The 8,356-nt window shown below is 35.9% G+C and overlaps 1 protein-coding gene across 1 annotated transcript in view; it reads left to right on the top strand.

Moving 5' to 3' along the window:
• Positions 1-8,356, top strand: part of LOC122787872 (mucin-16-like) — a 262,498-nt gene that overhangs the window by 41,469 nt on the left and 212,673 nt on the right. The window lies entirely within an intron of this gene.

Below are 8,356 nucleotides of genomic sequence, written 5' to 3' on the forward strand. Positions count from 1 at the left end.
ATTTGGACAGAGTCTCTAGCTTTGTTAACTATACCCATAAAGGAGATAAGAGCAGTTGTCATGCTGTGTGCTGGTCTAAAGCCATGCTGGGTGGGTCTAAGAAGATTGTTATGCATAAGGTAGTTCAGTTGTTGCATAAGTATACATTTTTTGAGCAGTTTGGATAGAGTAACTAGGATAAAGATAGGTCAATAATTAGTTTTTTAGATTTTCCTCCTATGTGCAGTGGAGTTATGATAGATCTCTTCCTAAGGATGGGGACTTGGGACACAATGATGGATCAGTTTAGAAGAATGCTGACAGAATAAGCAATTACTTCAGCAGGAAGTTTTAAATATTCTGCCAGGAGATTGTCAAAGGAAGGGGAACAAGGTATTAATTTGAGAAGAAATTTACATATTAATGTAGTAGATACACGTTATAGACAGAAAAGAGGAGATTGAGTATTGGATGTAGAAGTATTCTGGTGAGGATTAGAAGAAGTTGTAGTGGTTTTGTTGGATGTTTGAGAGAGGAAAGGAGTGAGAATATCTATGTAGTTAGACTTTATCAATAATAATTAGTTACAGAGTATGTGGTAAGAGTAAAGTGGGAATTAAACATATCTGCTATTTGGTTTGGTGTTTTATCTGGATTAGTGATGGGTTTTGTGTGGACCCAGGGGTAAGAAGTGATGATATAGTTTTCCCAAATATTTTTGGTTGTTTTCGTGGTTGTATAATTGTTGTGAGAAGCATTGTTTTTATCAACATTTACTATTTTTTTTGCTTTATTTCATAGTTGCATATAGTTTTAAAGATGTGTATAATTTTTTGTTCTTTTGCCAATCTTCCCATGCTTTGTCTCTGATTTGTTGTATTTGTTTTCTGGATTTGGTTAGTCAGGGTGCATGGTTTGATTTTGTTCTTTTTGTCCTGAGAGGGGCTAAGTTGTTAAGGGTGTCTAAAAATAGTTTATTGAAGTGGCTGAATGTATTATCTAGTGGTAAAGTTTTTAATATGGACCAGTTGAAGGATTTTAATATGTTATTAAAAGGTTGTTCATTAAAGTTTCTTAAGTTTCTGGAAGTTTTGCAGATGTGGAATTTGGTCTTTTGAAGGGTGATTCTATAAGTATATGCAGCAAATGATCACTTAAGATATTAGGAAGTGCAATGGGATTAGAATATTTGTGTAGAGATGATAAGAGAATTTCAATGTTACTAAATTTCAGGAGTTGGTGGCTCCTGCCTTTTTATGGGTTCTATTGGTTCTTAGTATGTTAAATATTTGTGGCAGTATTTTGGTGTCTTGGTTGTGTGTTTTATCCAGGTTTCAGTAACAGCTAATATGTCTGGGGAGTGCTGTGTTAGTCATGAATGAAATTCAGTTATTTTGATGCAGATGCTATGCATGTTTAGGGCATCTAGCAGTAGATTTTTTGAGGAAGGGGGTTGAGGAGAGGTGAAAGTATGAGGTGATCCAGGATTGTGGTGGATGTCCCCACACTGAGATAGCTTGAGGTGGTGAGGACGTATTAGTTAAGGTGAGTAGGTTTTATACAATGCTTCAATTTTGTGTAAAACTGTGAAAAGGATTCAATATGGAATTATAGGATTTTTTGTTTTGAAAAGTGTATAATATTTGGCTTGATTAGGCTGGCTGATATAGTGCAAAAAAGATATCTGCATGTTTTCTTAGATTGTATAAAAAAGTGGATGAATTTAGAGTTTAATTTATTTGTGTGATTTTGAGGGAAGAGGTGTGGGTGAGTAGTATGAGAGTTAGAGATATGGATGTGATAAAGATAGTAAAATGTATGATTTGTGACATTTTGTAGTGTGAAAGATAAAGAGTAATAATGAGGAATGGTAAGATAGGAGTATGAAAAAAGGGAAGCTTAGAGTAGGCAATGGGATAGAGCAGTATAATGTTAATATAGGATATAGCTTGCTGTGGAAGGTAATTATTTCATGTGGAGGGTTGTTTATAGAAAAATAGGAGACTGAATGGGATTGGATAAGGAATAATTAGGGGAGGAGTTATGGTAGGTATAAATGTAATGGAAGTAGGGTGGGTGGGATTGGAGGTAGGGTAGGGGAGTGGAGTAAGCCTGATGATAGCAAGGGAGAAAGAACTGGGTATACACTCTTGGTTGGAACTGCTTGCAAGAGGTAGTCACTAAGTTCAAGGCAACCTATGACAACAATTATTTAAAACTAAAATCAAATAGAGAGGGAAGTTATAGGCAAGGCTAAGGAGTGTAAGTAGCAGAAATACAATACCAGTTAAAAAAGCCAGAGTTGGAATATGTTTGAATATGCAGGTCAAACAGAGTATTATTCAGAGTAGATGTAATTAATAGCGTGTATAGGAAAATGTTATATTCTTTTAGATAGAAAATAGATATGTTGTTCAATAAGTCAGGATAATTTATAACTTAAAGAAGTAGTCTCGAGGTCCGGGAGATACAAGAGAGCAAGTGATGGGGGAGCTGCAAATTCTGGTGGTATAGAAGAAGCCATTAAAATGTACAGCACTGCAGTATATTGGTCAATAAACTCAAGAATAAATTCAAGCTCAAACATACATTAAGTTTCTGATTCCTGGAGATTCAAAAGTTTCCTTGCAGCAGTAGAACAGGTATCATGGGTAGCTCTGCTTGGTAGTATATTTTAGGGCATAGGGCAGTTAAACGGGCAAATATTCATAAAAAGCGGAAGAAGGTAAGGTTAGATTAAGGCTATGGACAGTACATATTAAGTGGCTATAGTGGTGTATAAAAATACAAGAAGGGGTAGCAGGGATATAATATACAGGAGAAATAGGTAGACTGGAGAAGAAAACAGAGGAGGCAGAGAAAACAAGCTATGCGTTTAGTCCAGTAGAATGTTTGAATAGAGAGAATGTAGGTACAAGTAATCTGTGTTAACAATACTGTAATAATCATTGCACAAACAATAAAACACTCATTTAAGATAAAGGTTGAACAGTGATAGCAAAACACAGTCATTAATAAAGCACAAATAAAAATAAATGCAATGCAGTTTTCCAAATAAAGAATGCAATGAACATTAATCCAATATCACAATTGTATTTCCCAAGAGCATATAGTCAGTTTAACATTGCCGTTATAGTTTAAAATACAATGGAAACATTTGTGCAATAAATGGCAAGGTCAGGAACAAGTTGAAAAAAGAACCAACAGCTACACTAAAGCAGGAAACTAATGCTGACTAATCAGTCTGCACTAAGGTAAACAGAAATCTAGTTAGCAGTATACTTAGGGAGGATTAGCTATTATTGGTGAAAAGCTATAAGGCGGGTAATGGAAAAATAACAAGTATCTCACAAAAGGACCATTAAAATAACAGTTCCATGAGTCATATTGTAAGGTATGGTGCTCAGGTGAAAAAGATAGAATAGAAGTAAAACAGACAGTACCTTTACATTGTACAGGCAGTAAAGCAGTAAATGCCCTGAAATAGTGAACTTGTATCACCAGAACTGTAGATGTAGGGGCAGGTAGAGGCTGACGGAGAGGAAGATGCTGCCAAATGCCAGATAGAATGTTTTAAATGGTGCAAAACATCTTCCTAAATCCCACCCCATTAGAAAAGCCTCTTACACATAAGTATTATTCACATACTGACAAGACAACAAATTCTAAACTGCTCAATTGTAAAAATTAAACCCATAATTCAAAATATGATTACATGTCTCTCTGACCAAGGAATAAAATATGTACAGTGATCAAAATATATTATAGATAACTTACAAGACCACATAACATTTAACATAAAAACTGCAAGGAACCACCACGATGCAAACCAAAGTTTATTTAGGAAGAACAAGCGCTTTCACGCACCATCCCGGTGCGCTTCATCGGGTTATAATCAATAGTAAAATCTCCCATCCTTATATATATAATCCTCCATCAATTAAACAATCAATCCCAAGTTTATTTAGGAAGAACCCCATAACATTTAACAATAACAAGTAAAATAATAAAAATTAAGTATAAAAATCTTTACACCACTATAAATTTAAATACAAAAAATAGACTGTTTATATATATATATATATATATATATATATACACACACACACACACACACACACACACACACACACACACACACATGCACACACATATATGGATCTACTTTCAATCAACAAAAGTTCGATCCACTGAATTTCACTTACCTGATCACAATCCACCGAAACACCATGCAAATGAAACAATGTACTGCTGAAATCCTTTCCCAGGGGAAAGGAACCATTTGACCACCATGGTGAACTGTGTTCTCCCTCCATATAGTGCGATCATGGAGTTGGTATATTTAAGTAGGGGTGGTGCAGAGTGGTGGAGCCCCCACTTTGCTGGGCTAGGCTGCTTTCCGGATTGTTTAGTTTGCATGGTAATCAACAGGTTCCTTTCCCTTGCAAAGGATTTCAGCAGTCTGTTGTTTTGTTTAGGTGGTGTTTTGGTGGACTGTGATCAGGTAAGTGTAATTCCGTGGATTGTACTTTCATTGACTGAAAGTAGATCCATATATTATATATATATATATATATATATATATATATATATATATATATATATATAGAGAGAGTAAGCAAATCATCTGCACCCACTGTCAAAATTTCCACCAAACTAATCTTACTAAATATACAATAAAACAAACAGAAAAAACATGTTAAAGTGATTAAAAAGCAAACATAACACTTACAGTTAAACAGAGTATGAACAAGTAGCAAAACAAAAAGGTGTGCTTGTAAAACAGTATGTTGCTCCCAACTTACTATCAGTTGTATTACATGTGTACATGTTTTAATGTACAGAGCTTTCTGTACTACATTATAACAGTCTGATTTGTTGTGGATGCAATAACATTTTGACTGACATCTGCCACTCAACAGATAAATATGTAAGGGAATATAATAGTCATAAAATAATGCTTGAGAACATGTGTCTAGCAAATTTGGTGATAGTAGAAGGGAGGGAGGGTGGTAAAAAATGCCAGGTGTTACCTATAGCCAGCTACATAGTGCACTTGCTTAGTACTGGATTGAAAGGAGGTAGTATTTTTCCCTACAGTACCCTAGATACTGTATATTCTGCCAAGGGAATCATGGTCTGCTCAAAAATCATGTTATTTTCACTACATTATGAGATGATATGTGTAGTGGTTGTTAAATGACATGGTCACTGTTGTTTTACCTGTCTGGGGTTTTTAACTGATTTAGTTGTATAAAGTAATGTGTGTAATAACTTGAAATGTATATTGCATTCTCATGTGTGCCTAAAATTAATTAAATGCATCTCTTCCAAAAGATCTGCTTGAATTCCTAGAGTTATAAAAATATGAGCATCAATGTGAAAGGTCAAGATGCAAGTAACCTAGATATCTGACTTTCCTCCATAGAGATGTCTGATCAATAGGACAGTAGGACGTTTTTTCGCAGATCTCACAAATCATGCCGCAGTGATTTGCAAAGCATGATAAAGTCAGCTGCTGCTAAAACTACGATGTAGCTTTGGTTTGACATCTTTGTTCTGGACATGCATATATCAAATTATTGTTATAATTTGGAAACCGTAATGCATATTTGGCACATTGTAATAACAGAAGGTTGTCTGCATGGTCATTTCCTCATTGTGTGTTACCTACTTTACCCATTTCAAGTTCACTGGGGAGCTGGACCCCATCTCAAGAACCTAACCCCATTCAGGATGCCAGTCTGTTGCAGGACATATAAGCACGCGTGGCGTGCACATGTCCATTCATCCTTGCAGTTAATCTGAATGCTTGTCAGTTTACCTACAGCTTTCCTTTGGGATGTTGCAGGAAACTCAAACACCAAGGTGAAACTATGTGTACACGGGGAGTACATCATATCACTTTATAAATTCTGCAACATAACCAGGTATTTGCATCTGTCTTCAGACTTCACTGCATCCTTATGGTTTATTTGTAAGAATACCATGTGCAAGTACAGTGTTAGTTGTGTTAGAGAATGTAACAAGGAGGTTTGAATGAGTTTTTTATTTCACGCAATCAATTCAGGAAAGAGTGTGTGAGTGTGTGTGTGCCTATATCTATATATGTCAAACATCATACTTTTTGATGTACTTATGATAATGTTAGCTTTGTTCCAAGATTAATATTTGAAGTTGTCTTTACTGAACACTATGCTATAATAATGCCCTGTGGATTGTTAATGGCGCAGGAATACATACTCACAACAAATATATTGTCCCATAATCCTGCATATTCTCTGATCCCCACTGTACCACAATCTCAATATTATAAATCTGTTAAAGTTTGACAAGCTATATTTTTATCAATTGCACTAATTTTCTCACCCTTGGATAAAGGAACTACTTTGATGGAAAGGTATGCACATATATACATATATCAAAATATATATATATAGATTGATAGATATATCAAAATATATATATATATATATATATATATATATATATATATATATATATATATATATATATATATATATATATATATATATATATATATATATATATATATATATATATATATATGTATATATCTATAGGGAGCCCCTAGGTAGTGAAGACTGGGCAGTTTATGTGGTCTAAAAAGCAATCCAATGTTCACTGCATTATATTAGCATATGAAATTGAGAGGCCTAGACATGAGTGTTTTGATATCTATAGCAGAGCTATGTCATTTAGTAAAGACTGCAGTCTGCAGCATAGCTCTCAACATTTCACATCCAAAATGTGAACACTGTATCTCACAACAGCTTATAAACAACTTCAATTAGAAGGTTCACAGCATGTTAGAATGTGTCACTTTATCAATATAAAACCTTTTTTAGACAAATAAAAGAATCAGCATAATTTCTCATGGCTATCACCTTAACATTTACTTAACAATCAGTATGTGTCAGAAATTTTCAATATGGAAAGGTGAGGAACTTAACTTTTTTACAACTGAAAACCGAGAAATGTTCCTCATAATGAGGTAATCCTGAGAGGTAATATCACAGTGTAATAAATCATCATGAATCCCACCCCATTAGGAAAAAACCCTTCACACCTAAACATTATTCATTTAGTGATACGTAGACAAATCCTAAACAACAGATTTGTCGGAATTAAACCTGTAATTCAAAATATGATTACTTAGCAGTCTGACATTGCAGTGACAAAGGTGCTATAATCACATTGCAATATCTTATAGATAACTTTCAGAACCCGAAAACATTTTAATTTTAACAATAACAAGTCATCATCATCATCATCTTCTTTTGGCTGTTCTCTTAGGGGTCGCCACAGCAGATCACCTGTTTCTATTTCTTCCTGTCCTCTGTATCTTGCTCTGTCACACCAACCACCTACATGTCCTCTCTCACCACATCCATAAACCTCATCTTAGTCCTTCCTCTTTTCCTGTTACCTGGTAGCATCATCCTTAGCATCTTTTTCCCAATATACTCAGCATCCCTACTCAGCACATGTCCAAACCAACGTAATCATGCCTCTCTGGCTTTGTCTCCAAACCTTCCAACCTGGGCTGACCCTCTAATATACTTATTCCTAATCCTGTCCATCCTCATCACACCCAGTGCAAATCTTAACATCTTTAATTCTACCACATCCAGCTCAAATTCCTGCCCTTTTGTCAATGCCACTGTCTCCATCCCATATAACATACCTAGTCTCACTACCCTCTTGTAGACCTTCCCTTTCACTCTTACTGGTACTTGTCTGTCACAAATCACTCCTGACACTCTTCTCCACCCACTCCATCCTGCCTGTACTCTCTTCTTCACATGTCTTCCACACTCACCATTACTCTGAACTATTGACCCCAAGTATTTAAACTCATCCACCTTCACCACCTCTACTCCTTGCATCCTCACCATTCCTCTATCCTCCCTCTCATTCACACACATATATTCTGTTTTAGTCCTGCTGACCTTCATTCCTCTTCTCTCAGAGTATATCTCCATCTCTCCAGGGTCTCCTCCACCTGTTCCCTACTGTCACTACAGATCACAATGTCATCTGCAAACATCATAGTCCACGGGAACTCCTGTCTGATCTTGTCTGTCAACCTGTCCATCACCACTGCAAATAAGAAAGGGCTCAGAGCTGATCCTTGATGTAACCCCACCTCCACCTTAAATGCATCCATCACTCCCACTGCAGACCTCACTGCTGTCACACTACCCTCGTACATATCCTGTACCACTCTTACATATGTTTCTGACACTCCTGACTTCCTCATACAATACCACAACTCCTCTCTAGGCACCCTGCCATATGCTTTCTCTAAGTCTACAAAAACACAATGCAACTCCTTCCGACATTCTCTGTACTT

Source organism: Protopterus annectens, chromosome 13.part0, assembly GCF_019279795.1.
Source record: "Protopterus annectens isolate FY-2018-M chromosome 13.part0, PAN1.0, whole genome shotgun sequence".
Classification (NCBI taxonomy): domain Eukaryota; kingdom Metazoa; phylum Chordata; order Ceratodontiformes; family Protopteridae; genus Protopterus; species Protopterus annectens.